The sequence below is a fragment of the Antechinus flavipes genome, chromosome 1 (genome assembly GCF_016432865.1).
Source record: "Antechinus flavipes isolate AdamAnt ecotype Samford, QLD, Australia chromosome 1, AdamAnt_v2, whole genome shotgun sequence".
NCBI classification, from domain to species: Eukaryota; Metazoa; Chordata; class Mammalia; order Dasyuromorphia; family Dasyuridae; genus Antechinus; species Antechinus flavipes.
This window is the reverse complement of record NC_067398.1, coordinates 356870522-356896312: the sequence shown is the minus strand read 5'-3', so window position 1 is coordinate 356896312 and position 25791 is coordinate 356870522. Positions and strand designations below refer to the sequence as shown.

Sequence of the window (25791 nt, the reverse complement as noted above, 5' to 3'; positions counted from 1 at the left end):
TATAAAAGGAAGGGATAAAGCCATTCTCACTACAAAATCAAACTGAAGGAATAATGCCTATCATTAGCTTGACATGGAACTGAGCTGGCAGCCCTTTTGAGTGAATCCAGCAAGACAGGTACTACAGATGGACAATGAATGGGCCCAGGATTAAGCAGTAGGTGGAGAGTGGGCTGGGCCACATTTAGGAAACTGCACAGTACTTTCAGTCATCTCATGACTGCTGCTCCCAAGGTTTTCTTCTTCTTCTTCTTTTTTTTTTAATACTAATATCCTCTTAGCTATACTGTGAATCTGAACATCATGAAACAGCAAGAACTCAGAGGAATTGAAATAAGTGGTCTATAGGCCATAGAAAGATACATGGTGGGCATAAGCCAGCAGCAACATATGCTCAATGAGGGGTGTAGAAGATGTTGTCAGGGACTAGTTTGACCAGCAAGGGCAGTGGACTGTTTATGTGTCAGGAATGAGAGGCATCAAATAGATGGCCTCAGGTTAGAATGGTGCCCCCACAACATTAAAACAACTAGAGGAAGGTCTCTAGCCAATTGTAAGATTCTGGGAGAATTTCTGAGAGCTAAGGATGGGAATGACATAGGGTGAAGAGATATGGAAGGGTTGTGATCCATGCCAGTAAAGGGATTGCTCACACAGATGCAATGTAAAATCATAGATTTATCTAGGTATCTGGGGAAATAGTGCAAACTCCAATTAAATCTAAGTTTAGGAGAGTGAAACTATGTTTCATAACAGTTTGCATGAAAAAGAGCTGGATATTTTGAGGAGTTCTGAATAAACTTGAAGCCTTAGAATGGCAGCTGCATCAGAAGGAGGTTTGGCAGATCATGTCCTTAATCATGCTGGCTCAGCAGAGATGGACAGGTTGGGAAGCATAGAAAAGTATTTAAATACTTTAAATAATTAATTTCTACATCCCAAGCACTGTCTTATGCACTTCACATATTTCATCTAATCTAACCTTCATAACAACCTTGAGAGGTGGGCTCTAAATTTGTCTCTCTCTCCCTTTTGCAGTTGAGGAAACAGAACTAGGGGTTAAATGAATTGTCCAGAGTTACACAGCTAATAACTGTTGTAGGCTGGATTTGACTTTAGACCCAGCATTATATCCACTATATAACTTAACAGTTCCTAGAAAATGTAATCTGTGAAGTTTTGGGGAATTAGGTTGTGTTAGGCAAATGGTCAACCTCTGGATACCTTTCTATTTTTGTTTTTTCTATATAGATATAGTATCAACTTCCTGGCCTTTTTGTTTCAGTTATTTTAGATTTCTACTCTCTGAAGATCACCTTGTACCAACCTCCTCTGGCTTTTCTATTCACTCTCACCTCATGACCTGGCCTCTTACCTTTACTATCTCAGGTGGGTTTTGATCTTACTCTTCTTTTGCTCAAGGGTTTATTTGATCACTGACCTTACTTTGGGTAGGTTGCAGCAATTGTAAACTCAAATCAAATGAGTGATAAACTAAAATCAAATGATTTCTAAAAAAAGATAAAAGGACCTCAGCCTCCATTAATAGAAGTATAAAATACATATCAAGAATGATAATAGTCCCTCTATACCCCAAGGTGGTTCCAGACTATCATAGATTTTGTCCCTTATGTGAGTCAAACCATCTTTTAAGAATTTTAGATGCCCTATTTTGAGAAGGGTAACAAAATGAAATGTTTCCAGAGGAAGATGAAGAAAAACTATCCTGATTAACTGGCATAGTTGAGTTATTTAGTCTGGAAATAGTCTTGTCTAGAAGGGAGAAGTTTGGTAGTTTCAAAAATTTGAAGGATTATTCCCTTAAACAGGGATTATTAGACTTTCTGTAACTACTGAAGGGAGATCAAGGTTTGGTTGGTGAAAAACAAAAATAGAAAGGTATCCAGAGGTTGACCATTTGCCTAACAATAATTCCCTAATTCCCCAAAACTTCACAGATTACATTTTCTAGGAACTGTTAAGCTTGGGCTTATATGAAGAAATTCCTAACAATTAGAATCATTCATCCTAAAGCTGAATAAGATGTTTTGTGAGGAAATAAATTTCCTATTACCAGACGTCTTCAAGATGATGTCTGCTGTCAGGTATATTGTAGAGATTATTTCTGTATAGGCTGGATGTTGGGTTGTATAATTTATAAGATTCTTTTCTAATCTCAAAGACCTGTTTCTCCAGGCTAAGCACCTTATGAAATGTCAAACAATGATGCCTTCCTTATTACTGGGTGAGATAAATTTTTAGCATTAAAATGGAGATGTAACCTTAATAGCACCATCACCAGAGGGCAAGCAAGCTAACCAAGTTGCTCCAGAAAGAGACAGGAGAAAAAGAGAGAAGAGGAGAGGAAACAGACTCTCATATCCACTTCCCTTTAGACCTTAGGAATGGGCCAAGACTTGGGCTCCATGAGCTCAGTGAGTATCAGCAATACCCAGCTCATTGAGCCTGGTTATTTTTATTTTTTATTTTTTCCCCTTCTTCCCCCCACCCCCTCCCCTAGATGGCAAGTAAATCAACATATGTTAAACATGTTCAAATTATATGTTAAATCCAATATATGTATAAATATTTATACAATTATTTTGCTGCACAAGAAAAATCAGATCAAAAAGGAAAAAAATGAGAAAGAAAACCAAATGCAAGCAAACAACAATAAAAAGAGTGAAAATGCTATCATGTGATCCAGACTCAGTTCCCACAGTTTTCTCTCTGGATATAGATGGCTCTCTTCATTAGAAGATCATTGGAACTGGCCTCAATCATCTCATTGTTGGAAAGAGTCACATCCATCAGAATTGATCATTGTATAATCTTGTTGTTGATTGGCTCTGGTTATAACCTGACTTCTTGGCCATCATTCATAGGAGTAACCCTAGGATCTCTGGTGCTTTTGGTATTTGCCTCTGTTTTTTCTACAGCTCTTGTGGCCACAGATTTACAGCTAGTCAAGATCAGAAAAAAAAATCCTTAGAATTCAAGTCTTTGGCATTGTTAAGTGACTCAATATCAGAGACAGATATAGTTATAACAATTAAAATGTTCCTCAAGAAGAAATATTTGTATACTAACCTTATCTCCCCTTTGCATTTGAGCAAACTGGACTATTTGCAATCTGGGCCATTGGGTCTTATTGATTGCTATTGGATATATCCTCCAGACCCCTAGGCATTGCTATCTGTTCTGCTGCTTTGCCCCCTGGTTCATTAGCCTTATCAGCTTGCCTTTCTGTTGTATCCTAAGGATTATAAGGACTTTCTCTTCATTTTCCAGCTGACTCTCCTATGTGAATTGTTTCTACATTAGAACCTCACATCCTCTTCTCAATAACAGGAACTGTTTTGCATTAATATTTGATCCTCCCCAGTGCTTAACAAAGTGTTTTTTTTTAAACCAACAAAGTCCTTAATAAATGTCTTTTCATTCATTGATTCATACCACCAAGATACTTCATTATCTTGGTTAAAAACACATGTGGTAGTTTGTCACTGTCCCTCCTGAATTGAACACAATGTACACATATAATAATAATACAGTCAGTAAACATATTATCTCTCTCCTCTTTTTTATTACTTATTTGTGTAAATGTTGCACATTCCTCAGAATCAATTAATCAATCAACATTTATTAAGTGCACTGTGCTAACTGATGGGGATACAAAAGATAGTTTCTGCCCTCAAGGAACTTAATCTAATAGTTGGGACAATATGCAAATAAAACAGAAGGCTATCTGCACAATAAATAGGAAATAATTGACAGAGGAAAGGCAATGATATTAAGAGGGATTGAGAAAGGCTTTCAGTAAAAAAAACAACAACAACAGGATTTTAGTGAGATTTAAAGGATTCCAGGGAGGTCAATAGTTGGAATGAAAGAGGAATGAAAAAAAGAGTATATTCTAAAGCTGGAAGACAGCCAGACAAAATGCCCAGATCTGAGAGATGGAAAAGGCCAGGAGGTAAATGTCAGAGTATATGCTGGGATGAAAGACTGGAAAAATAGGAGAGGGCAGAGCTTTTTCTTTATCCTTGCTTTGCTGTAAATTCAGTTATAGTATCTTGTTCATGGAATTGGCCTGTCAAAGTGACCTTGGATAACAATTTTTAATCTCCTTTCTTAGTCATCACTCTTTTATTTTTCTCTTGTCTCTGTAACTCTTCTTCCTCATTTTTATCGGAAGTCCAGTACTCTCTTCTCATCTCCAGCTTCTCCCAACTTGATCTCAGGTTCTTTGGCTTCTCAGGGTTTCCATGCTAACCTAACTGTCTGTAGCATCCATCCTTCAATCTTAGTTTCAAGGTTACATTGATTCAAACTCAGAGTCTACCTGAAATTGAGGACAAACAATACAGAACAGAAGCAAACACCCCTAGGCCCATTTCTTGGATAGGTAAAAAAGAGAGTAGAATGTAAGCTCTTTGGCCATTTTCTTTTTGTCTTTGTTATCTTCAGTGATGAACAAAAGGCCTTGTATCTAGAAGGAGCTAATTGAATTGAATGGTTGATATGATCTGTCAGCACAGAGCACGACAGGATGATCACTTCCCATGATTTGTACATCACTGGAGAAACATGATCTTCTCTGAGGTGACTTGCCCTTTCAGTTTACCTGATGAATGATGGCATAGCAATCCTGTTCATATAGATTTTCAGAATGAGTTTAACTCCCTTAAAGTCATTGGTGCAGAACAATTTTTCTTTACGCATCAAGACATTGAGGATGTTGAATGTCCTCTACATGATTAAAGTTTTGTTTATATAAATGTAGTAAAATCAGATGTTGCTGAAAAATTTCATTCTTTTGATTCATCATAGTCAGTGAAAAAGTAGAGTTATGCAAATATCCTAACTTGGGTAACCTTAATTGCTAAATCCAAAGATCTTTTCTAATCTGTTGCCAAATCTTATAATTTTTTTCCCTTTGCAACACTTTTTACATATTCCTCTTTCTCTTTTTTGATATTGCCACCACCTTGTTTCAGGTCTGCAACATTACTATTACTTTGTACATTGTACATTTCATTTTGGCTGAGCTCATGGAGGACTTTCTGGGTTTTTCTGAGACCATCCTGCTCATCATTTCTTATAGAACAATAATTTTCTATCATGATCATATGCCAGAATTTATTTAGCCATTCCTCTCAATTGATGGATATTTCCTCAATTTTCAATTCTTGGCTGAGAAAAGAGCTACTATAAATATTTTTTGTATATTTAGGTTCTTTTCCTTTAAAAAAATTCTTTAATTAGGAAAGCAATAAGCTGGGAAAACATTTTTAAAGTTAAAAGTTCTGATAAAGGCCTCATTTCTAAAATATATAGAGAATTGATTCAAATTAATAATAGTTCAAGCCATTCTCCATTTGATAAATGGTCAAAGGATATGAACAGACAATTTTCAGATGAAGAAATTGAAACTATTTGTAGTCATATGAAAAGGTGCTCCAAATCACTATTGATCAGAGAAATGAAAATTAAGATAACTCTGAGATACAACTACATATCTCTCAGATTGACTAAGATGACAGGAAAATATAATGACTAATGTTGGAGGGGATGTGGGAAAACTGGGACACTGATACATTGTTGGTGGAATTGTGAATGGATCCAACCATTCTGGAGAGCAGTTTGGAACTGTGCTCAAAAAGTTATCAAACTGTGCATACCCTTTGATCCAGCAGTGTTACTACTGGGCTTATATCCCAAAGAGATCTTAAAGGAGGGAAAGGAACCCCCATGTGCAAAAATGTTTGTGGTAGCCCTTATCATAGTGGCCAGAAACTGGAAACTGAGTGGATGCCCCTCAATTGGAGAATGGCTGAAAAAATTGTAGTATATGAATGTTATGGAATATTATTGTTCTGTAAGAAATGACCAGCAGGATGAATACAGAGAGGACTGGAGAGACTTACATGAACTGATGCTGAATGAAATGAGCAGAATCAGGAGATCATTATACACTGCAACAACAATATAATATGAGGATCAATTCTGATGGACATGGCTCTCTTCAACAATGAGATGATTCAAATCAGTTCCAATTGATCAGTAATGATCAGAACCAGCTATATCTAGTGAAAGAACTCTGGGAAATGCGTGTGAACCACAACATAACATTTCTATTCTTTCTGTTGTTGTTTGCTTGCATTTTTGTTTTTCTTCCCAGGTTATTTTTACCTTCATTCTAAATCCGATCTTTCTTGTGCATCAAGATAATTGCACAAATATGTATAAATATAATCTATTTAACATACACTTTAATATATTTAACATGTATGGAACTACCTGCCATCTAGGGGAGGGAGTGGAGGGAAGGAGGAGAAAAGTTGGAATAGAAGTTTTTGCAAGGGTCAGTGTTGAAAAATTACCCATGCATATGTTTTTTCAATAAAAAGCTATAATAAAGAAAATCTCTGTGATTCATGCCTAGTGTATGATATTATTGCCCTTTGGGCATAGCACATATCTTTTGATCATTTATCAATTGGAGAATAGTGCGCTCTCTGTCTCTGTCTCTGTCTCTTTCTCTCTCTCTTTTTCTCTTTATAAATTTGACTCAGTTCCCTCCACATTTGAAAAATGAGGCCTTCATCAGAGAAATTTGCTTCACAATTCTTTTCACAATTACTATCACTAACTGTATTTCCCCCCCCTTTTTATTCTATTTTCTCTCTCTTTTCACCCTTTCCTTTCTCAAAAGTATTTTGCTTTTGATTATTCCTCCCCAATATGCCCTCTCGCTTATCACTCTCACCTCTTCTTGTATCTTCTTCTCTTCCTACTTTCCTGTAGGGTAAAATCATTTTCTATACCCATACCTGTTTCAAGTCTCTCTCTCCATTCCAATCCATCCTCCACTAAGTTGCCAAAGTGATTTTCTTAAAGAATTATTTTTTGTTTATTTTTCCTTCTTGTGTTTTCTCTTTGAATTTGATTTTTCTTGTGCAGAATGATGAATATAGGAATATATTTAGAAGAATTGTATATGTTTAACATATAGTGGATTGCTTGCTGTCTTGGGGAGGGGGGGAAGAGGGAGAAAAATTTGGAAGACAAGGTTTTCAAAGATGAATGTTGAAAATTATCTTACCTATATTTGGAAAATAAAATAGTATTACAATAATAAAAAAAAGAATTAGTTTTAACCATGTCACCCCCTACTTAATTAACCACAATGGTTCCCAATTATTTCCAGGAACAAATATAAAATTCTCTTTAAAAATTCCCTCATAACCTGGTTCTTACCTTTATCCCCTTGACATTCTTTATTACCCTGTGACAACAGACTGGTTGCTATTCTTCACATAGGACATACCATATCCATTATATTGGTGTCTTTTCACTGCATGTCTTCTATGCTTAGAATAATCTTCCTCTTTATTTCTACTTCCTGGCTTCCATGCTTTAAGATTCAGCTCAAATTCTTTCTTTAGGAAACCTTTTCTAGTGTTTTCTTCCTGCCTCCTCCTTGTTTCTCCTTAATGCCTTCTTTCTAAGATAACTTCCACATGGTTGTTTTATGTTAGTCCCTCTATTAGGATGTAAAGTCCTTGAGAGCTGGGACTTTGCTTTTACTTTTCTTTCTATTTCTAGTGCTTAGCATACTGCCTAGTATATAATAAGGACTCAATAAATGCTTGTCCACTGATTCTCTGACTTTTTATTTGACATTTCTGTAGCACTTGGTGACCACTCTCTTTTGGATGTTCTCTCTTCTATAGGTTTTCATAATATTTTTCTCTCTTTGTTTTCCTTCTCCCTGTCTGTTCTATATTAGAATTATTTTCCTGGATTATTATTCAAATTCTGTTTTCAAACTGTGGATCATCCTTATGTTCCAGAACTTCTCTTCCTCTCCCTACACTCAATCTCTTAGTGGTCTTAGTGATTCCCATGAGTTTCAGATGACTCTCAGATCTAGGTTTCTCTTTTGAGCTCCAGTCCTATATAATCAGTTATTTATTTGACATTTTCCATTGGATTTTCCATAGACATCTTGAACTCAAGACAAAATTTATTATATTTCTCCCTAAAAATATCTCTTTTCCAAAGTCTTTATTTCTGTTGAGGGCATTGCTATCCATTTAGTCACCCTATTCTCAACTTTATAGTCATCCTTGACTTCTAATTTTACATACTCCACACATTCATTGCTGAATCTGGTCAGTTCCTTCCTTCACAATATCTCTTGAGTTTATCCCTTACTCTTCATTTACAGGCTGTCACCTAGTTCAGGTTCTCAAAACCTCTCAATTGGACTGCTGCAAGCCTTCTAAATAGTCTCCCTTACATAAATTGTTCTCTTTTCCAATTTATTCTCCACATAGGTACCTACATCCTATTCCAGGGATGAATCTGATGCTGTCTGTTTTTGCTCAAAAAGGTCCAATAGTTGTTCATTTCCCCTAGGATAAAATATAAATTCTTCATTTTATGCTTAAAGCTGCTCACAATCTCTCTCTCTTCAATCTTTTGGGGCTTATTATATATGCCTCCTTTTCATGAATTCTACATTCTTTGCTATTCCTTTCACATGACACTTCAACTCCCATATTCCTGCCTTTGCTTTCACTGTTTCCTAGTGCAATTCATCGCCACCACTTAGAATTCCTAGCTTTATTCAAGTCCCAATGCCACATTCTATATGAGGCTTTTTTTTAAATGAACCTCACTTACTTGTATCTCACTAACCCTAGACCGACATTCTGTGTACTCTATATATCTTTTGTATTTGCTTCTATGCTTAAATGGTGTTTTCCTCAATGGAATATAAGCTCCTTGTTGTATCACTGGCATCTTGCACATTGTATGGCACATGATAAGTATTTAATAAATGCCTGTAGATTGGTTGATCGATTGTTAGCATCCTTTTACTAGACCCTACAAAGCTGGGAGATACCACAATAACATACTGGATGATTATTACCTGGGTGACCTTGGACAAAACATTTAATATATGTGGACCTCAGTTTCCTCACCTATTAAAAAATGGAGCTGGGCTGCATGCCCTTTTATATTCCTTCCAGATATAAATCAATCATCTTATAATTCGGTGAGAGATTAGAAACCTGACGGATAAAGAGAATTTTTCTTCTCTATGAAGAGAAATAGGAAACTAGTTGTCATTCTCAGCTAGTAAGACTCCACAAGACTCTAGGAGGTAAAAACAACCTCATGATGATCTCAAGAAAGTACAATCCAGTATAAGTGACATAGGGTTCTGGAAAGATGAGGTTGATCCTAGATCCTATAATATACTTTCTATTCAAAATTTCAGAAAAGTAATGAGCTAGACTAGAAACTGTCTATAGAATGCTCTATTTTAGTTAGAGATTAGTGAAAACAAAAATGTAATTATTTTTCCCATCCAAGTTTACAGATCTCCTCCCCCTTGAAATTTACAGATCACAGATTAAGAATCCCTGATCAAAGAAACAAAACTCCAAAAAAGGTTCTTATTTTATTGAGACATTTGGACCTCTTCAAGTCTTTGCATAAACTGAAAACTCATAGATCTCACTTCTGTACTTCAGATAATAATTGGTGTGTGTGTGTGTATGCATGGTAGGGCTCAGTAATGGTCTGGACTGTTGGGTTTATTTAGGTTTTTTAAAGGGTGCTGAAGTGACCATCCTGGGAGATCCTTGGAAAAAAATAACTTTATTCTCCTTCCTGTTCTCTAGTCTCTTTCCTCAACTCCAGATCCCTGGCTTTAAAGAAGATCTTAAGACCTCAGTAACTTTTCTTCTATCTTCCAGCTAGGATATGGATAAAGGAATAGAGTTAGTTTGTCAGAAAGGAGTCTTCCTGGCACTGACTTCTAAGCCACTGGGTTTAGATGGAACTAGTTGGAGCAAATGCCACATTTGTCTCTCTTGAAAGTATGTGGCCTTTCCCTCATGCACTTTCATGCAGGGATTTGATTCTCATGCTTTCTCCTCCCTTTCCTTTTCCCCTTTTCTCCCTCCTCTCACTCCTCTTTTTCCTTCTCCTCCTTTCAAATCTATTTGCTCTGTGCACATTAGCATAAAGTCTCTGTCTATATATGAAAAGTCCCTTCTGAAAATTTTGCATGAAGGGGCTGCTCATCTGTGAGCTCAGCCACTGCTTCTGTCATATGGTTCGACATAGACAACTCATTCAGTTGTATATAATTCTAGGGTTGATACCTTGCTTCCTGACACTGAACAACCATATACTCTTCTGGGATGGCTTTGACCTATCAAAAAGGTCCTGCTTCCAGAATGCTTTGGAGTTTGCCAGCTCTGAGGATTTATTTCCAAAACAATGTGAGAAATGCTTTGTAAGATTTCTGTTAAGAATTGCAGTGTTCAGCAAGGCTGCTTTTTCAGAGTTAAGTACTGGGAGAATAAATTAATGAGAAGGATTTTTTTCCACACACCTACCAAAACATACATATTTGAAGGAATACTTTAGGGAAAGATGCTTTATTGTTCCAACCAGTCTTGCAATAGCCTCTAGAGCCTGCAATATATCCTTTTGATTCTTCTCAATAGGGGGCAAATATTTCTCTGTTAAGAGAAATTTAATTTCCTGAGGTAGCTAAAAATCATAGAAAGACAAGCCTAGTGAGTTAGATGCGTGATAAATCTGGGGGTTATAGGTTCTTGGCCAAAAGCAAGATGTGACTATAAAGCAATGAGAATGTTTTTCTTGTATGCCTTGCAAATTGACTTTGCCAGGCTTCCTCAGCTTGCCTGCAGTAGCTCAATTCTCATCATTTCTAAAATATGAATTTTGAAGCTCCCAATGGAATTCCAGCAGTGTATGTATGAAGAGCTCAGCTCAGAACATGCCAATTTACAACAAAGAATGAGAGTCAAGCTTAGTGGTTTTGAAGCAAAATTGTCACCATTGAGGTTTCTAAGAGCCAAGAAAGAGAATCACGGGTAATTTTCAACATGATTGAGAACTTGCTTGGCTCACTTGGGGAACAAAAAATAAATAGGTTTGATTTTATCCCTAGTGGAATAATCTTCACGAGATGGAATTATTAGCTCTTAAATCTCAATTTGCTGCCACATTTCTCAGCTTCATGGGTCTAATGAAAATTTCTGCTTCAAAAGTGACTCAGCTGAGGAATCAGAGACAGACTTTGCTGGTGAGCAGGAAACATCATGGTTTTAACCTATAGGGTGTGAAAATCAGTTTCTCGCTCTTTCTCAGAGAAATTATGGGTTTTGTTGGGTTGAATCTACCCCTCAGAAGTGGCTAAATAATTTTTTAGAAGCCAGCATGTTTAAAAGCCAAGGGTGAGAAAATTGTCACCTGCCCACCAAGAAGCCTTCTTTGAATCTCACCCTAGTTAGAAGTGTTATTTCCCTTTTCTAAATGTTTATACAATGTTTTGGGACTTCACAAATATTATTTTATCTTCATAGAAATCTTGGTTAGAATGTTGCTATCACTCCCATTTTGCAAAAGAGGAAACTGAAGCAGAAGTTATGACTTGTCTTGGGTCACATAATTTAGATTAAATTTGAATTTACATCTTCCTAATTCCAAGTCCAGCACTCTTTCCACTGTACCCAAGCTATCTAATGGAATTATGGAAATAAAGCTGAAGAGTAGGTTGTGGCTATCTTGCGTACTAGGATAAAGAGTCTGGATTTTATTCTGTAGATAACGGTAAGTACTGAAGATTCTTGAGCAGAGGAAAGATGTTATAAAATGAGGTATGGAAAACTTTGCAGCTGAAGGTTTTTTTTTTTTTTTTTTTTTGACAAGGCAGTTAGGATTAAATGATTTACCTGGAGTCACACTACTAGTAAGTGTCAAGTGTTGGTGGTTTGATTTGAATTCAGGTCCTTCTGACTCTAGGGCTGGTGGACTATTCACTGTACCATCTAGCTGCCTCTACAGCTAAAAATTTTTGAGAAAGGCTTTTATCAGATCCAGAATTTACATAGTGATTTCTGTCTGACCCTACTTGTTTACTAAACTGAAAGGTTTCTTCCAGTGAAATTATACTTATGCATCATACATAGATGTAGAACTGGAAAGGATTTTAGAAGTCATTGAGTTCAATCTTTTCACTTCTATTTTAGATAAGGAAACTGATACCCAGAGAAGTGAGTAAATTACCTAGATTAAACAGTTTGCTCATCCAGTTAATAATGTCTGGAGCAGGTTTTGAATCTAGGGCTTCCAAATTCAAGTCCAGTGCTCTCTTTCCACTGTAGAATACTGCCTCTTAGATAGATCAAGCAGAATTTATATCGTCAAATCTCAAAGTTGGAAGAACTCTTGGAGATTATTTACTTCAAGTGGCTATCTGGGCAGGAATTAATTCTTTTCAAAAAGTACTGCCTTTTTTATAGCACTTTAAGGCTGGCAAAAATGCTTTACACACAGTATTTCATTTGATTCTCTCAATAGCCCTCTGAGGTAGGATTCACATACAGTTTATTCCTCTTTTATAGGAGAGAAAATCAAAATTTATAAAGGTTTATTAAGGTTTCCCATTGTCATTCAGTTAATAATTATTGGAATCAGGATTCTGTCTCTAATAAGGCAATATCTGAGGAAAAGGAAGAATCTGTTTTTTGCTTTTTATAGCCTTTAATAATAGCACCCATGACAATATAAGGAAATAGATTCTCCATTTTCACTCTTTTCGTTTATCTGTTTTTCTTTCTTAAATCATGAATTTTCTTCAGAGAGACACTTTTAAAAACCAAATATGAATCTCATTGGTTTTAGATGAGTAAAGTAGGCCAATTCAAGACCATTAAGGAATTATTTCCTGTAATAGATCTGATGTGAATGGAATTGTGTGGCAAGACCAGATCACTCTCAGTGGATTTGAAAACTTGCATCTCCCCTCCCCCTTCATGTTTATTTTTTAATAAATTCACCTTCTCACTGATTGTATTTCAGTGTACACCAGCCATTAAATTGTGCAATTAGATTGGTGAGGCTGCCTAATTAGCTTCACGCTCATTCTGGCATACTTTTCTCCTTCTTTCATTTTCCCTTGATGGTTCTATAGAAATGTGAATCTCCTCTGGGTCAGTTATTACTGCTTTGAGGAAAACAGTGGCAACATGAGAAGCAGGCCAAGGTGATTGGTCAATTATGATTCTCACACCTCCCTTCATGCTCCCAATGTCCCAGTTGTCACTGACTCCCGGTGATTACTTGCCCTGAAAGAATCCACTTTACCAAGATTTTGAGTTGACTAGTTGCAAAACAGAAGCTGGGGCAGACTTTGTCAGGGGAAACCTGACCTAAATAGACAGTGGAACTTGAGGCTTAACCAAAAATAAATTATACTAGTTAGCTGGAAGAGCTAGAAAGTCCATGTTAACTGGGAATTCTTTGTTGTCAATCCACATAGCCCCTTTGGGCTTAGGTGGGGCCCCATTCGCTTCCCTGAACCTTAATAATTTCTCTTTCTCTAAATCAAAACTTACACTGCTTTTTGTTTATTCTCTCTTGTATTTATTTTCTGTCAGCTTTCTGTGAATAAATCTGAGAAAATAATAATAATGAATGTTTGATGTACCACTGCCTCCCCCTAAGTAAGGGGTGTTTAAAACAGTCAAAACACACATGTCTCTTAAAAATCCTTATGGAAGGGATTAATCGTACTCAATGATAGAATGGCACAATGGTTCAAAAATGAGGAGATTTTTTCCATCTACTCTAAACTAAACAACCAGATCCATTGCAACAAGTATTTATTGAGCACCTTTTATATGCAAAGCACTGTGCCAGGTGCTGGAGAGACAAAGTTAATATTATGCTCAGGAGGCCAATTGTGCCTGGTATTAGAAAATTATTTTTTGCTTTTGTTAAATCCTAGATTATCTATCTGTAATTTCAAAAGCTGTTCTGGGAATTCTATACAACAAAACTCCACAGGAACTATTCAGGATTTGGGGCAACTTGTCTGCTATCAACTCCCACAAAACTCCCTGATTCATATGCAAATAAACCTAGGGAAAGGACCAAAAGGATGGTCCACTCTTATGCAATATTGTTGCTTTTATTACAACTAACAACAAAACTTTGACTTTATTTCTGTTCTTGCTGCAACAAACTTCACTTGGTCTTCTTGCAACTCCAGTTAAATGAACAGCCAGTTTTTCTTGAAGACTTTAAGTGAGGAAGAACTCATCTGTTCCAGAAGCTGTCCACTTTTAGATAACTTCAATTGTTGAGACATTTTGTCTTAAATTGAGCTTGTTTGCCACTTAAAAAAAATTAGCTCCCTATGACCAAACAAAGTGATCTAATCCCTTTTCTTCTGCAGAATAAATGTTCTCAGTCTCACCTCTGGTTACTTTTCACCCAAACTTAGGTTAATCACTATACATGTGATCTTATTTCCTCTCTTGTCTCTCAGAACCCCTGTCCAATATCTGTGTGTGCCCTCTTTTCCATGAACTGCCAATCTCTCCCTTTCTGTCCACTATTTTCCATCTGACTTCAAATATGCTCAGGTCTCAAAAATGTCTTCCTTTGCTCTTACCCCCCAGGTGCTGCAACAGAAAGAGCATAGGATTTGAAGTCAAAGGAAAGAAGAAAACAAACAAGCATTTGTTAAGCACCTGCTTTGTGCCAGTTGTTTAGTTATTTCAGTCCAGTTCAACTTTTCATGACCCATTTGGGTTTTTTTTGGCAAACATACAGGAATAATTTATCATTTCTTTTTCCAGCTTATTTTATAGATGAGGAAACTGAAGCAAACAGGGCTAACTGACTTGCCCTAAGTCACACAACTAGTGTCTGAGATTAGATTTGAACTCAGGTTTTCCTGAATCTCCTATGTCACCTAGCTGTCTCAGTTAAGGCTATTGTCCCTACCACGTCTGTGTTTGTAAAACTTATATCTTTGTATACCTGGAACTTAACAAGTCACTCAACAAGATACTCCATGATAAACCTTTGTGGAAAAGTTGGAGAAATATAGTGTAAATGGTGGTATAATTGTGAGGTTCCATAATAATGGAATGACTGGACACCAAGAGTAGTAATTAGTGTGTACTTGAAGGGAAGTAACTAACAATCAATTAATTAAAATAAATGTATTCTTGGTAGATCTGATGCTTTAGCACATTAAGATCTATATGGATCTTTACTCTGTTATTTTGCTTGCTAGTTACCCTATTCTATCTTTGATCAGCTGTAATTTAAGACATATGCCATTATCTAAGCTCTTGATAAAAATACTGAGAAGAGCAGTTCTGAGGACAGATCCCATAGGGCATTCTATTAGATACTTCTCTTCAAATCCTCCAATTACTACTTTTGGGGTCCAGTCATTCAATAAATATGGAACCTATACAACTACACTATCAGCTTCACATTATCTCTCCAATTTCTCCACAAGGATATATCATAGAATACTTTGTCAGGTGACTTGCTAAGTTCTAGGTATATTATGTTTATGGCATTCCTTTGATCTAATAGAAAAGTAACCCTTTTAAAAAAGATATTAATTTGGCATTACTTGTTCTTGAGAAATCTATGCCAAATTCCATGGGTCACCACTTGTCTAAATCTTTATGAACTGTCTCTTTAAAATATGTTCCAAAAATCTACCAGGAATCAAAATCATGCATGCATAACATTCTAGTTTGAATAATTTGTCTTATCTGTTTTGAAAATTGGGGCATTTATTTGTTTCCATCCTGTTGTTCCTCTTCTGTCCATGATTTTAAAAGATTTTTAAATAATAGATTTTTTTTTCTCTCTCTCTCTCTATTTATTTTATTTGCAAAAACAGAATAAGAAAAAAACAGAAAAGGAATACAAACCAAAATAAAATGAAAACAAGAGAGAACATTGTCATGTGCCCAGTAGAACATCAGGAAGGATTCAAAATATATAAGAACAAATTATCAGATCATGAAAGTATATATATACACACACACACGTATATAATTTCTTCTATAATATATGTGTATATATTATAGAAGAAATTATATTCACGAATGTCCAATTTTTTCTTTATTTCCTTGTAAATTGTTCTTTGTTTCTTTTCTATGCACCTTATTTATTCTTTTTCCCTTTTCATCACCCCCATCCCAAGCAAGCTAGAGTTTATATATATATATATATATATACCAAAGACAGGTTTTAACATTCATCCTTGCAAAACCTTGTGTTCAAAATTTTTCTCCCTTCCTTCCCTTCACTCCCTCCCCAGACAGCAAATAATCCAATATATGTTAAACATGTGCAATTCTTCTATACATATTTCCATAATTATTATATTGCACAAGAAAAATCAGACCAAAAAGGAAAAAAAAATGAGAAAAAACAAAAAGCAAGCAAACGACAATAAAAAAGGTGAAAATACTATGTTATGATCCACATTCAATACTCATAATCCTCTCTCTGTATACAAATGGCTCTCTTCACAAGTTTTTTGGAATTATCCTGAATCATCTCATTGTTGAAAAGAACTACATCCCTGAGAATTAATCATTGTATAATCTTGTTGCTGTGAACAATATTCTCTTGATTCTACTCATTTTACTTAGTTCATGTTAAGTCTCTCCAGGCCGCTCTGAAATCATCCTGCTGATTGTTTCTTATAGAACAATAATATTTCATAACATTCATATACCATAACTTATTTAGTCATTCCCCAACTAATGGGCATCCACTCAGTTTCCAGTTCTTTGCCACTACAAAAAGGGCTGCTACAAACATTTTTGCACAACATTCATGTATTCTTAAACTTTCCTATGATGTAGTTTGTCTAGGTCTGATGATCTGAATTCATTTAATGCAAAGTAAGTACAAAATGCAACCTTATTTATCTTGTGTTTGAACTGTCTCTTAAGTAGTTTTGTTTGATTCTCTTCATTTGAAAGTTCTTTCTTAATGGGAATGAAATAAGAATTGTGTAGTTAGGCCTTTCTTATTATCATTCTTTATTATCATCCTAAATATTGATGCAGAAAGCTTATGCCTTCCTTTAACATATTTTGGATATAAAAAAATCCTGTTTGTTGTCTTTAGTATTCATTGCCAGTCTCAGATTCCTCTCCCTCTCCCTCTCTCCCTTTATCTTTCCATCTCTCTCTCTCTCTCCCCCTCTCTCTTCTCTTTCCCTCTCTCTCTTCTTCTCCTTCTCTCTTTCTCCTTCTCTTTCCTTCTCCCTCTCCCTCTCTCCCTCTCTTCCTCTTCTTCTATTTCTTCCTCTCTTCTTCTTCTTCTTTCTCTCTGCCCCTCTGTTTCCCTTTCCCTCTCTCTCTCTCTCTCTTTCTCTGTCTCTGTCCATCTGTGTGTCTGTCTCTCTCCATTCTCTGTCTGTCTCTGTCTCTCTGTCTCTGTTTCTATCTGCTTGTCTGTCTCTCTGTCTGTCTCAATCCCACTTTCATGTCAATGATCTAAACAGGCCTCCAGGCCTCCAGGTCCATGAAAAGGAAACAACCTTGAAGTTTCTATAGAGGCAACCCCCTTACTAGTAGAGCCACACTTTCATGGTAGCCAAAAAAAAAAAAATCTGACTTTTTATTGTTCTCATATTATGGCTTTTCTAAGCTGTACAACCATATGCTTCATGTTTTTCTCTACAAGAGTCTAACATTGTCTAATAATGTAGCTTTCTTTCTTTAGAAGGCTTCTTTCTCTATTCATGAGTCTAATCCTGTGGCTCCATCTGAGGACAGCCATTTTCCTAGGACTCCATGGTAGAGAAGTTTTGTTACTAGTTCTTGCTTTCATCTCTAAAACTATGTGAGTAAGACCAAAATCAATCAATCAAACAAAAAAACAGAAACCCCACATAGTCCCAAACCCTTCAATGTTTTCAATGTTTTCTGTTCTTTTTCTAGAGATGCTATTGGTGGTTTTTGCTCTTAACTCCTATTCTTTCTAAAAATCCAAAACTTTTATCTCTGAAAATTCTCTTTTATTTTTACAGGTCTAGTTAAAAGATGGTGGTGATGAGCCTGATCTATAACAACTGGGACCAGGCAATTTGTCACAGATTCAGAGATTTAATCATTCATCCTTAGTGAAATATGATTGGGTCAATAAATATCCTGAGCCAAGAAATAGTCTCAACTTTTTTTCAGCAACATATTAACACCAACTATCACGACATTTTTTCCAACTTCTTCAAGTGGTACTAGATGGCTAGTCTGACAGCCTGGGGTTCTCATCACTATTTCTTGCTGCCCTAGAAGCTTCATCCTTCTCTGAAGGTCCTGTTGTACCCTCTATTAGAAAAGTTTCAAACCTCTTGTAGAAGTACAAAGGCCCACTCATCCATTTTCTCTTTCTTCCTTAAGTTCTATTCTCCCACTCTCTAACCTCCCAGCAAACATTAGGATTCCTTTCTATCTTTGTAGATTCCATTTCCTGTTTGTTTTCCTTTTGAAATTTTTTCTTCGATTCAGTTGAAGAGCACTTAATTTTCCCTTATACGATGAAGAATACATGTAGAGAATTATGCTGTCAGATTCTGTTCCTTCAATTTTTTTCCTTAGTCGGGAGACCATTCTACTTTTTTTTATTTGGCCTTGATATAAATTTAAACCTAGTACAAGATCATCTGAAAATTCCCCTTGTCTTACACACTTACATGAAATCTTCGCTGTTCTGATCATCGCTGCTTTCTCCTGTGACTAATTTTCAAGGCTAATTGCTGTAGCAAACTGCTGCTTTTGGGTCCTGTACCAGGGCAAGTGAGACTCTCTTCCTCTTTCTTTCCCTCTTCCTATGTCCCCTCTCTTTTTTCTCTCTTTCCACGTATTTCGGGGATTTACCTAATCGTTATTTTTTTTCTTTCAAATTTTGCTATATCCTTAGTAGAATCCTGCCAGTATTCTAACTCAAATAATGGCTGACCTCAGCTATTGTCTAAGACAAAGACTTTGTGAAAATTTCCACTTGTAGTTGCTTGTGGCTACTTTATTTTTCTCATCTTGTCTCACTATTGATTAATCTTACAATACTATTTACCTATGGCTTGCTTGGGGGAATTAGGTGGCATAGATGATGGAATGCCAAGCCTGGAGTCAGAAACACCTGAGAGCTGAGTGTTTTGGCTATTTATAGTCCCTGGTCTTCAGTAAGAATGTTTACGTGCCCAGGGTATCCTTTTCCTGAAATGCTTCTTAGTTTATGGGCATAGAATGACCCAATCACAGATTTCCAGATAGGTCATTTAACTTGGCACAGAGGGACCCCTTAACCTTGGTTAGCCTTATCACAGACAGATGCTCCTATTTGCAATTGAGTTTGGATGGCTCTGTGACAAACTACTTCCATTATTAGAAAAATAACTTTAAGCATATGTCCTATTTTAGAGCTTTAAAAATAATGACTATGAAATCCTTAGGAGTCTCTCAAGAGCTTGCTAGAGCTTCATGGAGTATATTTCCAATGAAATTTGTTTCAGATGTTCCTGTATACAATATTACATTTTATATAAAGTTATTATTTATGAATCCAAAATATTTTCTTTCATTATCTTAAATTACACTTATATTTTAAGAACATAAACTCAATGCTAGAAGGCAATCTGGAGATCATTGCAAATAACACTTTTGTTTTTTTCAGAAGAGGAAACTGAGGATTAGAGAGAAGTTAAATAACTTGTTGAGGGTCGTCTTCTTCCTCTAACAATACCTTGTCTCAAGTGCATTTGAGTACTGTGTTTGAAAGCCACCACTATGTGTACCAATTTATAAGTGAAATGTGTGATACATTTCTTTTGATTATTATTATTTTTGTATTGCTTATATAAGGAACTATATAAAAAAAAAGAGAAACAATATTACACTTACTACCCATTAACTTGTTATTTGAATATTTACTTAATGCACAGCTAACTTTAAGTCACAGATTCAGAATATCTATCATGTACCTATCAATCATCTATCAATCATCTACCTATTAGTCAATCTATCAACTATCTATCATATATCAGTCTATCTTTCTGTCTCTCATCCATTTATCATCTATCATCTACCTATTAATCTATTTTCTATCATCTATTCATCTATCATCGATCAATCTACCATCTACCATCAATCTATTCATCTCTCTCTCTCTCTCTCTCTCTCTTCATCCACTCTCTGTCTATATCTAACACCTCTTAATCTCCATCATTTATCCATATCCTATCTTTTATATTCATCAACAATCTATATATCTCACCAATTCATCTATATATCTATATCTACCATCAGTCTATATATCTATTTCTATCATCTATCTATAACTAGCTTTATGTATCTCTATTATCTTTATCATCTAATTTATTTATCTAATTTCCAAATTTGCAGATTCATTAGTATAGGGAACTCTTCTGGAGGACAGACCATCTACCAAAGCAGAGCCACAACACTTTTGCATTTTTACAGTCTTAGAGAGCTGCCTCAGGCACTGAAAGTTCAAGTGACTTTCTTAGTGTCACCTAGTGAATATGTGACCAGAGGAAATACCTAATCCTAGGTCTCCTTGCCTGGACAGTCTAACTTGACCACATTTTTTTTTACACTATGAAGAGATCTGTCTGTCTGTCATTTTCACCAGTTAATGTCCCATGCATTTTATTTTTTAAATATAAAGATTCTCTAAAAAGGTGATTTACCAAAGTTAGAAAGTCCTTGCCATCCTGGCTATAGATAACTAGCATCATCTTCATATATAAAGGATAGAATATTTATCATATGACTTTAATATAACAATGAATCTTTCTAAGCTTTGGCTTATCCATCTCCGATATAGTTGTTATCCTGATGGGTTTGGGAAATAAATAAGGGTAAGGGTCTTATAGATCTTCAGTTAATGGGAATGATGACATTGTTAGTAATAAAAGTAAATGGTGAAGCTGCAGATAGGTTCTGAAGCTCTCAGTCTGTCCAACTTTCTATCCCTACACTTATCACTTTAGTGACATTGAATTAAGTAGAAACATGCTCCAGTTACTTTGCAGAGAATACTAATTTTTTATGTTTGTAGTATACTTTTAACTTTCTGAAGCACTTTTGAACTCATGAACTTATTCTCATAATACTCCTATAGGATAACTAACTCAGGTAGCATAACCTCCATTTTAGAAAGGAATTAATTGAAGCTCAAAGAAACTAAGAACCTTCTCACATAGAGAGTAGTGGCTAAAACTAAAATTCCCTGAGTAAGTCAGTGTGTTTTTACTTTATCAGGCCATAAGCTCTACGAAGGCAGGGATTGTGCCTAAAATCATCTGTCAGCACTTAGTACAGTGCCTGGTAGATAATAATCATCGAATCAATATTTATTAAATAAACAAATTAGTAAAATTAAACTTCCCATAGTCTAGCACAGTGTTCTTATCACAATAAGGAATTTAATAAATGTTTGTTAAATGAATAAGTAAACATTATTTATGCAATTATTTTTATTAAGTTTTAAAAAAATTTTCTTTGATATCCTTCAGGCCTTATTTAGAGTGTGTTTGGCTAAATTTCCTAGACGTGGCTGTTTTCTTTCCATTTGTGAAAGTAGCTTTTCTGATGATCAGTGGTTCTGAACTAATGCCTATGGGGCTGATCTCTGGGTCTTTTCAATGTTTGCAGGCCCTCAAGTTAGAATGTGGTAAGAGAAATGTTCCATTTCAGAGGAGACTTGCAAATGGAAGATGGCTCTGTAATTCAGATTTTAGATTTTGATTTCATGTTCAGAACTTTAAAAATGAGTTTCATTTATTTATTTATCTATTCATCTATTTATTTATTCATTCCTTTATTTATTATTTAGTTGGGTTTTAGTAGGTTTCACAATTATTGAAGCTCCCTGAGGCTTCTACAGAGGCCTTCATCTAACTACTTTCAAAACCTAAGTGCTGAATTCAGCAGCTTTAAAAGTTTTTTTTTTTTAATCTCAAAATGTTTCCCAGCCTCCAGGAGAAAGAGTGCCCTTTAGTCTACCAGCTTCACGTTTATCTACTTTCTTGACATCTAAACACCACTTGGATAGGATTTGGTGTTTGAAATAGAATTTTCACTGGCACTGGGAATGTTGTAAAGAGCTCAGCCTTCAAGGAAACTCACTGTAACTCTTGTAAAAATGCCCCATTTAGAATTCATAGGATTCTGGTAGCAGCAGAGTCTGGGCACCCAAGCTGATGTCCTTGGCAGTCATGCCAATGATCTGTCATGCTGATTTCCATTGCCTCTTTTTAGCAGTTAGTCAAGCTTTCATTTCTACTGGGGGCTTTGGGAAAATAACTTGAGTTTAACCTAAAAATCCTAGTCTCTAGAATAGTGTTGATTTTATCTATCTTTGGCATATGTGCAAGGCATCTTCCCTGTCCACAAATGCTTATAGTTTATATCTATATGTCTATCTCCAGCTGATAGGAGATAGGATGATTTCATAAAATCATATAGGTTAAGTGCAATAGGAGCTCAGAAAAAGAATGGGTAAGTTACTGGAGCCTTGGGAAACTGGGAACAGTTTTATGGAGAAAACATGACGAGTTGGGTCTTGAAGGAAACACAGAACCAGGATAAGCAACAGAAGGGGAGTGAGCATTCCAGACAGAGAGAATAATAAAACAAAGTCAGGATTAGTAGTATGAATGGCATATTTGAGGATCAATGAACAAATTTGTTTGACTGGAGAACTGCATTTTTTTAAACAACAAAAGGCCAAGAAGTAATATTTGTGGGGAATGGAGGGAGAAGGTTGGGAGGGTCAGTAGAAGCTAGATCAGAGAAAGTCTGAATAGAAGGCTAAATATTATCTTTTAGGTGTCATTGAAATGGATTTCCTCACTAAAAGGGAAGGCAATAAGCATTTATTAAGTACAAGGTACCCTGCTAAGCTCTTTACAAATATTATCTCATTTGATCCCTACAACCCTGTGAGGGCTGATGTACTGGTGAGTCATATGGGATTATTATCCCCATTTTACAAATGGGAAAACTGAAGTAAGTAGTGATTAGGTGACCCAGGGTTAAACAGGTAATAAGTGTTTGAGATTAGATTTGAATGCAGGTCTTCTTCATTTCAAGTCCAGCACTCTAGGTTTTGAAACTCATTCTCTACTTATGGGAGATAACATGGAAAGGATTCTTATTCAAGTGTAGGTTGAATTAGGTACATATTCCCTTCTAACTCTGACACTGATCCTCTGGTTCAGTATAAGGCACAGATAGACTTGAAAGGAACCATATTTTAGCATATTTATCCTCATTCCTATCTCATATATTTGAGAGATTTATACTGTACCATAAGATGTAACCCAGGACAACATTGAAGTTCAGATTTTAATGAAATAAATGTAACCTTTCACTGAAGAAAATGCTCTAAGCACTAGGCACAACCCTGATTTAAAGTTTGCCAGAAGTTTGCATTATCTAATTACTCCATATGCTATATAAGACCTTTTTATCCTCAAGGGGAGCCAAGGCTTCAGACATATACTTGTTTGTTATAAACTATTCGAATACTCATATGCATCCCTAAATGATGCCCAAGAGACCCGGTGACCTTAAGAACAGTTTGTTAAAACTGCACATCTGACAAGAGACTTAGAGTAGCTATGTAAGGTGGATCTTGCTGATGTTCTTTCAGGCTAAAAAGATTTCATCAAATGTATCACTTACATAGGGACCTTATCTTCAAGGTGCTTATCAAAGTAAGTCTAGGAAGCATTTCAGGCTGATGGGCTGCAAGTTGTAATTGTGAAACACATTTATTTTCCTCCTTGTAGGTACAGATTTTGTGGCTTTACTTTTTTAAACAACATGTCTGCAACTTTTCCAGTGAACTAAAGAAGGAAAAGGCCCATCTCTGACCTGGATTGAGGAGCACATCCTTCAAGATGCCAGTATCCAATATCAGAAATTCCCTTCACAAGTACAACCATCCATGCCTTTGCATCTCCTTTGAGTTTTGTCCATGTCTTTCTTGAATCCTCCATAAAGGATTTACTCTGAATGTTAGAGATTCTCTCTCTAGATTTGCTTTTACTTCAATCCAGTGTTTCTTCCTCTTCTAATGTGATTGCTCCTTTCCCTCCACCCCCACACTCCACTCCTTCTGGGACCCAGATGTTCTCAATAAATTTATTTATGTCACTTCTTGTCTGCAAGTTATTCCTGTGGATACACTAGGGCTAATACTCACTGTGCATCTCTCCATGGATAGCCCCAGTGAGAAAGGGTAAATTAATCTTTCCACAAAATAGCAGAGTGAAGACATGAATGAAAAAACAAGGACGGCATGGAGTAAAGGCACTAAGATTAGCAGACCTATCCCAGAGAACTTGAGGAGGAGTTTAGGAGAAAACTGAGAATGGTAAAAGCTGAGGGAATCATGGCGCTTGATGAGAGTGCAGGAGTAGTGCAGTGGAATTATGAGTAACTTGTACACAAACAATGGAACCCTAGAGAAAAGCTCCACAGTCCTTGCCCTCAAGTAACTGAACAGGTACGATGTATGTGAATATACATAGTCTCAAAGGAAAAGTCTCAGCATCTGGGACAGGTAGGAAAAGCCTCCTGCAGAAGGTAACACTTGCTGAGTCTTAAAGGAAAGTTGGAAAACTAAAAAATGGTGGAGAGGGAGAAAATATGCCAGGTATGAGGGACAGCCAACTAATATAAAGGCACAGGTATTTGGTTTGAGGAGATACAAGTAGGTAGATGCATGGTTGAATGTGTGGAGGCAGGTAACGTGTAAGAAGATTGAAAGGTAGGCAGGGGCCAGAGCTAAAATGCTCTTGATGGGTTTAGATATATAGGAAGCAATGGGAAAATTACAATATGGGGAATTTGTGAACAAAAGCACAAAGGTATAAAAGCACAAGACATGTTTTGAGAGCAGAAAATAAATGGAGTGGAAGGTATGGGTAAGGAAGTAAAGCTGGAAGGGCAAGATGGGGCTAAGTTATAGAGAGCCTCAGATGCCAGCCTAAAGAATTTGATTTTTATCCGATAGTCATAATGGATTCCATAGGAGCCATTGTTTGTTGTAGTTTAGTTTTTTGGTTTCTCTTGGCAAAGTTGGTGTAGTGGCTTGTTGTTTACTTTTTTAGTTCATTTTACAGATGAGGAAACTGAGGCAAACAGCTTTAAGCGACATGTCTAAGTAAATGTCTAAAGCTAGATTTGAACCCATATCTTTCTGATTTCAGACCCAATACTCTCTCCTCTGCATCACCTAACTGCCCTAGGAAGCCATGAGAATGAAATGAACAAGAAAATAAGTAGGGGAGTTCCTAAAGCAACACAAATTCTCCTACCCCATTTTGGGTGGAATCACATATGAAAGTTGACCTTCCTTTTTGTCAGAGGAAATGGTCATGGGGCCTTTAAAGGGGAAATACCATTATCTTGTTTATTTGACAGAGATCTGGTCAGTGGTACCCTATTGTATGCAGCTAATGTATCACTCTGTGTGGGCCAACGAATCAAAGCTACTAGGAACTGCCTAGAATTAGGTGAAAGAATTCTAGTGTTTCCAAAGTGGCTTGTGGAGAGATTCCAAAGACTTTTATGTGCCCTTGTCCACTGGGGCATTACAGCCCACTAATCATCACCATACTACATTTGTTGTCTCTGGCTGGTGCATAAAAGTTATGCAAGATGGGTTGGTTTTTTCCCTACTAAACCAGAATCTAATTAAGACTAAATCAATTAGGACAGAGACATGAGGAAAGGGTGAGGACTTTATATCCTTCTCTTGACTTCCAAAATAATTATCATTTGCCAATGGAATTAATCTATCCTTAATTGTCATTCCAGGTCATAAACTGAATAGTTAAATTTAATCAGAATATACTACTGAATA

General features: G+C 36.2%; 1 long non-coding RNA gene across 1 annotated transcript; it reads left to right on the top strand.

Moving 5' to 3' along the window:
- Positions 1 to 11448: 11448 nt before the first annotated feature.
- On the top strand, positions 11449 to 24077 carry LOC127560990 (uncharacterized). Its single transcript, XR_007953444.1, has 2 exons — positions 11449 to 11667; positions 23711 to 24077. It is a non-coding gene; the product is annotated as an uncharacterized LOC127560990 (long non-coding RNA).
- The last annotated feature ends 1714 nt before the right edge of the window (positions 24078 to 25791 follow it).